This window comes from Meles meles, chromosome 3, assembly GCF_922984935.1.
Source record: "Meles meles chromosome 3, mMelMel3.1 paternal haplotype, whole genome shotgun sequence".
In the NCBI taxonomy this organism is placed as follows: domain Eukaryota; kingdom Metazoa; phylum Chordata; class Mammalia; order Carnivora; family Mustelidae; genus Meles; species Meles meles.
Genome location: NC_060068.1, coordinates 147,029,253 through 147,039,364, shown reverse-complemented (window position 1 = coordinate 147,039,364; position 10,112 = coordinate 147,029,253). Strand labels below are relative to the sequence as shown.

Genomic DNA, 10,112 nt, shown 5'->3' with positions numbered 1-10,112 from the left:
TAGTCTTTGTCCCTAGTTTTATTAAGCTTTGTCTTTCCTAGTGAAAGAAACTACCGCATTTATTTAGCTATCCTCATGAAAATCCTTTCCCCTCCTGATTATTAAAGTTGCCCATTGCTTAACATTTTCTGTTAGATTTTTTCTAGTGTGGCAGATACCACATCCACTACTTCAGAGATAGATACAACACATTTTGTAGGAGTTTAATTTCTACGTCTACAGTTATTGGAGGATTACATCAGATAAAACATGTCAAAGGTTTAGCACAATGTCTAGCCCTCTGTGGTGAAAAGTTCATTAGTTGCTACCATTTTTAGCATAGAGTTTCTCTGGTTGAAACTTTTAAGGGATGGGACATATTGACACCTGTTTCTTTTTCTTTGCTTGTAGCTAAGAGCTTAGATTTTCCTCTTATAAGTACATTTGAAGTTATTTTTCCCTAAATAAATTTTGTTAAAGTTGTTTATGCTCAGGGATTTAATATAAACGTAGAGACCGGCACTTGTACTGTGCAACTCTTTTTACAAATTATTTTAAACAAAGTTAAAATAAGGTACAATCCATCATTGATCTCTTGGTGACCTCATTTTTCACACGTCTCTGCTCATAGATAGTTTTACTTACCCTTCTCTGAATTGTGGAATTGTAAGAAACCTTGAAGATCAAAGAATTGTGGAATCACTGCTTTTCAACCAGGTATGAATTTAGATACATCTGGTTTCTAGAATTTAAACAAATTCTTTATTCATCCATGGTAACTAAGCTATTTTCTTTTTAAAATGCTCCCACAAAAGTCCCTTTAAAATTTTGCCTAAATGGTATCTCCCAGCTTCCTCTTCTTCACACACTTTTCCAGTCCTTTTAAGCACATTTTCCTATGAATGGGTCATGATTCTTTCTTACGTATTTTATGCTGTCTTTCTCCTAAGAGCTGATGCTTGTTTTATTTTGTTTTGTTTTTTTAAATTGATCCTCTGCGTTTAAATATATCCTCTTTAATTGCTAAGATAGTGTTTAAGTACAAAACTCCCTGATTTTCTCTAGCTAGTTTTTATAGATGGCATTTGTGCTAGCAATCCATCAGAAGCACAACTCGTAAGGATGTGGATCAAAAATTATGTATTGCCACCTACAGTATCTCAAATTCACACTCAGTTTTTAAAAAAATATTTGAATGAGTATCATTCAAATCATCCAGGTGATTTGTTTATGAGCTCTGTGTTAATTAAGACTTTACTTTTCCATCCTGTTAGAACTACAATAACTTTGACACTTTCCAGAATTCTCAGTAAATTTCCAAACAAAGAAGTTCTTCAGTTATGCCATCATTTTTCTTGCATCTTGAGTGCAATTTGACCAGATTTTAAAGTATGCAGAAGAATTTTAAAAAGTCACAAAACAGGAATCTGAGGATTTGAACCAAGATTTGTCATTGTAATTTACTGTGTGACGATAACGAAACCTCCTGGGTTTGTCCTTCATTTCTTCCTCTGTTAAATGGGGATAAAAATGATTTCTCCCTTATTCGGAAGATTTTTTTTTTTTTTTGCAGTGTGTATGTGTGTGTGCATGAGAGAGAGAGAGTAAGAGAGACTCAAGTCAGACTGTAATTTAAAGATCCTAAGAAGGAGAAGGAAGCTATTGTTTTTGACCACCTTTTCTGGGCCAAGTCTTGTATTAGTCATGCTAAGCATGTTATTCCAATCAATAGTACTATCACTCGTGTTCATACAATATATATTGGAGAAAATTACTCAGTCCAAATGTCCAGCTTGCTTCTTTCCTCTCTATCTGGCTTCATTTTGCCAATCAGATTTTGAGATCTTGATTTGTTCTTTTTTATAGTTGCCTGTGCTTATTTGGGGGATGTGCGGCCTCTCTTGTATCCATAGGAAATTGGCTACATAGATACAGAGACCTTACGCATATATAATTACATATGCAATATATATATGTATATATATACATATATGTATAATATGCCATACCACACACACGTGTGTGTGTGTGTGTGTGTGTGTGTGAGAGAGAGAGAGAGAGAGAGAGAGACAGAGAGAGAGATCTAGAAAACTTTTTAATGGCAATTCTTCAATTTTAGAGCTGGGAGCTTTGTTTTTAAGGTTTTAACTTTGCTCAAATGCTTGTTGGTTTTGGTTGTGTGCTTGTCTTTGTACTTGAATTTTCCTATTTTTATGTGGACACATCTTGCCTTCAGTGGTTGCAAGGAAGGTTCAGGCTCTGTCCCAGGGTGGTGTGTTAGTAGTCCATCTTAAGAGCTCAAAATATCAATGTTCTTTTTGGGTGCATCTTGCAGCAGGATGTGGCATTGTTTCTCGGACCAAAGCATCCTCAGGCACTGGGGACAGATGTTTTTGCTGCCCCCTTTGCCACAAAGGTTTTGGGCTGTCTAGCAACCTGGTTCTCAGATGCCCCCAGGCACCACAGCAAAATCATAGGGGCACCACGAGATATTTTGAAATTTCAAGAGAAACATAATGATATTCACCATGTGTCAGACATCTCGAGAACTACCCGGTCACAGTTTCAACATCAGATTATGCCACACTCCTTTAGTTGATATCATATTTTTGTGAAGCTGGTATTTTGCAGTTTGCTATAAATAAAAGCAAGTGGCATGTGAAAATCGATGTGGAATAAGAAATAAGGATGACAGTGTCTCATCTGATTCCAAGATTTGAAACATGGTATGGTGCCCAGTACGTTATGCACACCCCATGAGTAAATATTCGTGGTTGCTTGAGAATGAAATAAAAATATATTTATCTTTGAGTTGTATGTGTTCCCTTTTTAAGTGGCTGTTGTTAAGACAGTTACTTCAATTAGCTACTTAATAAATAGAGCTATTAGATATTTCTTCAGGGCAGGATGAAAAAATTACTAAGACACCAAGAAGGGTGTGAACAGAAAAGGCTTAGGGATCTCTGGTCTTAAATTCTCCACTGTGGTCTCCCAATCCATTATGCTGATGGCCTGCCCAGAACTACTTCCCCAGTCTCTGAAACTAGAGTGGTCCTGAAACTGTTTTCAACATTTATATCCGTGTCAAGCTGTGCTTCCCTCAGCTTTCTTCTCCTGTCTACTTTCTTTCTTTTTTTTTTTTTAAAGATTTTATTTATTTATTTGACAGACAGAGATCACAGGTAGGCAGAGAGGCAGACAGAGAGAGAAGGGGAAGCAGGCTCCCTGCTGAGCTGGGAGCCCGATGCCATGCGGGGGGCTCCATCCCAGGACCCTGAGATCATGACCTGAGCCAAAGCAGAGGCTTTAACCCACTGAGCCACCCAGGCACCCCTCCTAACTACTTTCTGTCTTTCAGTGATTTGTAAAAGTTCCTGTACCACCATTAGTCCCTGGTTCTCCAAGGATAGTAGGGATTTTCAGGGGGGCATGGGGTGAGATGATGGTGGGGGAGAGCGCAGGTGGGAGGAAATAATGTCTTGTGTCTAGTTTACTATTTTTATCTTCTAAACCACAGGGGCATTGTTAGGTAACATTTTGGTCTAGATAAATTAGAAAAAAAATTGCCTTTGCTATTTTGCAAGTATCCCCCTCAATTATTTCTCAGCTGTCCTTTTTTTTTTTTTTTTTTTAAATTATACCTGTTTTATCATAGTTTGCAGTATTTTCTTCTTTTCTTTTTTTGGAGATATTTCCTACTTTACCACAGGTATATTTTTATATAGAATAGATTATTGCTCTTGTTTTTTGGCCAGTGAGGAGGGCAGAACTAAAGCCTTATGTTTCCTGGAAATTTTACAGTTTTTAAAGCAAACATTTTCTAAGTAATTTTCATCATTGCATTTTATTTTAGGTTTGTTAAAATTAAGGAACTGCAAAAATATTTTTTTGAACTTTATCGCCACACTGGATATTGCAGTCACTTCTATTATCACTATGACAGAGTGGTTTCCTTATAAATATATTCCATACTCATTTTTGTGCACATTTCAGAAGAAATGGACTGTTTTCTTTTCTGGTATATCCCTATGTACGTATTTGCCTTCATAAACCTTGACATATAGTTAATGATCTGCTCTGGAAGTTTAAAATTTTTGTAAAGTCATCACTCTTTTATGAATTGAATTTTTAATAAAATAGCTGTCCCTTTCATGCTAGGGAGAGGGCTGAAGATTTCTCTTTGTCACTAAGAGAGAAAAAATAATCCTTCTGTCTTCATCATTTCAGGCTGCTGTAACAGAATGCCATAGACTGGACAGCTTAAACAACAAACATTTGTTTCCTATTGTTTTAGAGCCTGGGCAGTCTAAGATTAAGGCACAATAAGATCTGGTACCTGGGAAGAACACTCTTGCTGGTTTACAGGCAGGGGCCTTCTTGTTAGGGCCTCACACGGTGGCGAGAGGAAGCAAGCTCTCCTGGCTTTTCTTACAAGGACACTAATATCACGAGGGGCTACACCCTCAGAAACTAATTACCTCCCAACAGACCCGCCACTGGTTGCCATCAAACTGGGAGTAGTGTTTCAACATATGAACTTAGAGAGGACACAAACATTCAGTCCATAACACACTTATCACTTTTCTTTCTATAGTTCCTCAACTGGCTAGCACGATGCTCAGGGAAAGCCGAAGAATTCTTCAGCCATGTTTATCTGCGGCAGCCAAGTCAGCAGTTAAAGGAAGATCGAATGAGGTGATATCTACATGAATAACATAACCCATCAAAAATTTCAGTCAAACCAGCTATTGGTCAACACACACACACACACACACACACACACACACACTCGGTGCACATCCAGTCAGGTATGTGGGCACACATAAACACAACCCGATTCATCCCAGGTTAAGGCAGACGGTCAAGCTAACTAAACTGACAGAATCTGGTCCTTGGCCAGAACGCTTTGCCCAAAGTACCATGAGGTGAAGGATCTCTTCATTCCCTCTCAGAACGTTTAGCGGAACTACGCCACTCCCTTTATACTGACAACCTAATCAACTTCCAGGAGTTTGACAAAGGAAATAATGTATTGTAAAATCCCATTATAGAAATTAGATCTTGGAGTTTGTATTCATTCAAACAGGAGCTTTTCTGAGTTGACGATTAGCAGAATAATAGTCGAATAGTAGACGATTAGTAGAATAATAGTCTGTATAAAGCTGCAATGAGAAAAATGTAGAAACTTAAGAAACAAGTTGCTTGAGAGTGTCCTTGAATTTGTTATTTTGCATTTTGTTGGTCTAATTAAAGTTTACACGCTAATTCAAAAATAACTTAAAATTTATTCTGTGGTTAAAATTTCACTATCTTGGCCCTTTCGTGGAAGGCAGATTGCCAATCCCATAGCTCCAAAATTAGTGTGGCATCTTGACCGATCAGGATTCTCCATTTCTTCACGCGGTTTTGCCCACAACTACTTTAGAGATGCAAAACTACTGAACATACTTATTTAAGGAATCCTCACATCCAACTTAAGTTTCCTTCTTTGGTGGGTATGATTGGTCATGCACTTGTGAACTGAAAATATAAATCAGTGAATACGTTCAAAATTTTCTAGGTGATGTTAGCTGAAGCATTCCCAAAGTGAGACAGTCATCTTGACAACAAGCCTCACTTGGCAGGCAACGTTCCATATGTCTCATTTCTTGTTTAAATATTTGATTTCTTAAAGGACTGCTTAGAACAGAACTGCTATAACTAGGGAAAGAGAAAACACTCACCAGAAATGTAGTTATTAGGGAAACGACAGACTCCTTTGTAAAGAAACCCTATTTTTAATATGCTTCGTGGTTGTCAGCAGGTGGGGGTGTGCCAGAGTGAGGTCATTGTTGTCTTTGAGCTTGTGATTCACTATTTAGCAAACAGAAGTCATGTCCTATCATTGCAGCACTACAGAAAAATAACTGCTTAGAGTGGAGAAAATCCTGCTTCTTCCCCCTTTATTCGGAGGGAATTTTCTTTTCCAGAAATATGGATCTATAATAATAGATAATAAAAGCAGTGAGTCAGTGGCAAGTTAAAGACCATTGAATTTCTTTTTTTAAAAAAACTGGGTGATTTGGGGGCTGTATTTCTGGTGGTTCTTCAGCACATCTATTTCTGTTGTCACACATGCCTTTCTGTTCTCTACAGATGGCGATATGTTGTCTTTACTGGTGACGGTTTTGTTTGGCCGGTGCACGGTACCATGCTCTGCGGGCAACTCTCATTTCAGAGGTGAGGAAGCTGAGACTCAGAGACAGGAAAGTGAATTACTCAGGATCACACAGAGTTGATGGCTTGGAGACCCAACAGGAACCAGAACCCACTTCGTCTGGCTCCTAATCACATTCTCTCTGCTGCCTTCAGAGCTCAACCCCTCCCCACCTGATTTCAGAATGTCTAATTTTGCTTAAGTCTCGCTTTCAGCTTTTGATAGGATTTGACCCTGGAAGGGTGAGTGAGAGTGAGTTGATGCTCGAATGAACGGTGTAGAGAAAGTGATAAATGTATTTCAGACATAAATATGTTTAATTAGAGAACAAGTATGAACACCTATAATAGGAACTTCACTTACTGTTTCCAAAGGAAGGTAAAGCATAAGTGTAATTTTTCATGTCTATTGTTTAGGAAATGAATTATGTATAAATTGTTCTTAAAATAGCATGGTAATTTATTAACATACTTTCAATGACTTCTGGGAGAGTGTTCTGAGACACAAAGGCTATGTCTGTATGCAATCATGAAATTAACCATTTCAATGTAGATTGAGTTTTTGGCGGGACATTCTTATTGGGCCAGTTTGGAATGACAGTGGTACAGATGAACTATTTTCTTTATCTGTTGTTTTGTTCTATAGAAACAAACAAAAGTAACTGGATAAAACACCATGTAATTGATGCTTACCAACGTGCTTTAAATATCCTCTCTGGGACTGGTTCACCTTTGTTTTCATTTTGTTTTGTTTTGTTGGTTGGCTTGCTTTTTCCCAATCTCTCCATATCTCTCTCTGGCTCTCTCTCTTTTTAGTAAATATGAGACATGACATGGAATTTGAAATTTTTATGTGGTTTCCATTTTTGTCAATGCATTCCTACCCATTTGTTATTTACTTGGCTATCAAAAGGGTTTATATTGCTATTCAGGTGATTGTGTCAACAAGCTTTTGTTATAAAATTACTAATTTTCCAGGGTTCGAAAAGCGGAATTTCCAGAATATTCCCCAAAGCCATAACATGTAAGAACTCAAAATAGTCAGTAAATTATTAGTAAGTATTGTAACTTAGTAAATATTGTTATCTGAATTGCTCTGTGTGTGGGGGAGGGTGCAGATTTATTAGAAATGTGAGTTCAAATTAGGAGGATAGAAGACACACATAATATACCTTCACTGTAGAACAAACTTAACTTTGAAAATTTGACCTAGTATCAACATCTTTAAATATCCAGTGAATATCTTCTGTTACGTTAGACTCTAGCTTTATTAGGTGTTAGAATGAAGAATATGATTTTTCACACTGTTATTTGTGACAGACTGTTTCAGATATGGGTTAGTCTATAAAAGCCCAAATATAAGATCTGATTTATTTCAACACTGTAAAACAGTGCTCATACAAATTAATTTCATACACATTATTTATATATTAAATCCTCTAATATTTCTAGAGTTCTAATAATCTAAACTTTGTGTCCTTTATCCCTCTAAGATAACTCAGTGTCTTATATTCTGAGTGACAAGACTAAAGAACATTTGATAAAATAAGTTTTATGTGTTATTTATGAGAAAGACACTTAAGGATTTAAATAAGCCTCTAAAATATTTACATTTTTACTTCTCACTTTTTGTTTTACACTTTTTTTAAAAAAATGGGCTTTTCTCTTATATTTGATGTAGATTTCAAACTTTAGATTTATAGTTCAACACCTCGCAACAAATTTTGTAAATATTCAGTGGGGGCTTAGTCTTAAAATATAAACATTTCTTGCTATTGAAGCACTGAAGAAAAGCAGAACCCCTCATTTATTATAAGACATCCAGAAGACTAAAGAGATTTTGAACTTTTTTTCTTTTTTCTGGAACATCTTCTTCAACAAGAAAAATGAAATGTCATCGTGCTAAGGTGAATCATAATAAATGTTATGTCTTGTCTGACACTGAAAATAAATCCAAGTAAGTTTGGAGAAATATTGGTGGCTTTTTCCCCCATAGAGGTTTAGATCAGCTTTATAAATTAAACAGTATGCGTTGACGGCTCAGGGGCAGTAAGTAAACCATTCGGTAGATAATCTCCATGGAAACCAAACAAGTTTAACCATCTCAATCTAAAATCACACTTCTGGGCTCAGTTGTTGGATACAATAATGGCGAGTCCTTCTCTTCAAACTGATGATTAGCAACAAAGGCATTGCAAGATATAACAGAAAACCTTGTAAATTAGGAAACCGAACAAAGGAGCATAGATTTGTGTCTATGTTTGTGTTTCGCTGGTGTACTTGGTTGAAAAGTGTCTCCCTGCCCCAACTCCCCACCCAAATTTATGTCTACCTGTAACCTGTAAGTGCGACTTTGTTTGGAAATAGGGTCTCTGCAGTTATACTCAAATTTAAGGTCCTAGTGGGTTAGGGTGGACCCTAAATATGACTTATAATAAGAGGGAAGTTTGGACACACAGACACAGCCCCAGTGGGGAGAAGTCCACTTGAAGACAGAGGCAGAGGTTGGAGCCATGCAGCTACAAGACAAGGAGCACCAAGGGTTGTGGGCAAACTAGAAGCTAGTGGAGGCAAGAAAGAATTCTTTCCTAGAGTCTTTGTGGGGAGGATGACCCTATTCTGCCAGTGACTTCCAGGATCCTTCACTGCAGTTTTATCTAGTCTGGGTTGGCCAAGTCACCGCTATAAATTCTGCTGTGTTTTCTGTCTTCACCTTCCCTTTTCCCTTCACTTGTCATGGGTACCACCTTTTGTTTAGAAGTGTGCCCTTGGTAGTCAATATTGATTTATTAAATTATTCATTAGCAATTGTGATGGTTAATATGGGTCTGCACTTGACTGGGCGAAGGGCACCACGTTTTAGCTGGTAAAACATTATTTCTGGGTGTGTGGGTAAGAGTATTTCCAGAAGAGATTAACATTTGAATTGGTGGACTGAGGAAAGGAGGTTGGCCTCCCCAGAGCAGGCAGGCCTCATGTAATCCTTGGAAGGTGGAATAGAACAGAAAAGCAGAGGAAGTACACCTTTTCTTTCTGCTTGTCACATCTCCTCCTCTCCTCAGAGGAGAGCACATCAGTGCTCTTGATTCTTGGGCTTCTCGACGTGGATCAGAACTTATGTTATCAAGTCCCCTGGTTCTCAGGTCTTTGGATTTAGACTAAATGACACGTCTGTGTTACCTGGTTGTTCACCTTGCAGATGGCAGATGGAATGAGTCAATTAATTCCTACAAATTTTTTTCTCTCTCTCTGTATCTCCCATTGGTTCTATTTCTCTGTAGAATCGTAATATAGCATTAAAAATACACTAGGAGTCATTTTAAATCTTAGGAATACAAAAATAAATAGGATGGCCCATGCTTTCAAGGCCTTACTGCTTTGTAAAGCAGACTGACACAGAAATTGGCAGTTCTGATCCAGTGGGATAGAGCTCGGATGACAGTGGAGAACAGAGGGTAGCAGCAACCTCCATCTTGGAGGAGCTGAGCTTTAAATACAAGAAAACCCTCTCTGTTTCTCTAGCTAACCTGCAATAGGTAAGTATATTAAAGATTCCTTATAAAGAAATACAAATTGTTATTAGGCACGTTGTCTTCTTTCTCCCAGATGCACTAGAATTTTAATAAGTATGAGCTCAGAATTATAAAATTTTAGTCCTTAGAATTGGTCATGCGAGATTCAGGTTTTTGAGAAATGGAAGTTTTTTAGTGCTTCTAAATAACTCGAAATCGGTAACCAACTGATTTTGCCTTTTGTGTGGCTAGTACTTTTTCCATCTCTTTGTTGAGAACTCTTTATTTCCGGGGCACCTAGGTGGCTCAATCAGTTGAGTGGCTATTTTCAGCTCAGGTCATGATCCAGGAGTCCTGGGATTGAACCCTGCATGGGGATCCCTGCTCAGTGGGGAGTCTGCCCCCCTCTTTCGTCCTCTCTCTCTC

The 10,112-nt window shown here is 37.8% G+C and overlaps 1 long non-coding RNA gene across 1 annotated transcript; it reads left to right on the top strand.

Annotated features, from left to right (window-relative positions):
- Nucleotides 1–547: 547 nt before the first annotated feature.
- On the top strand, nt 548–6,511 carry LOC123938038. Its single transcript, XR_006817660.1, has 3 exons — nt 548–696; nt 4,574–4,674; nt 6,115–6,511. It is a non-coding gene; the product is annotated as an uncharacterized LOC123938038 (long non-coding RNA).
- The last annotated feature ends 3,601 nt before the right edge of the window (nt 6,512–10,112 follow it).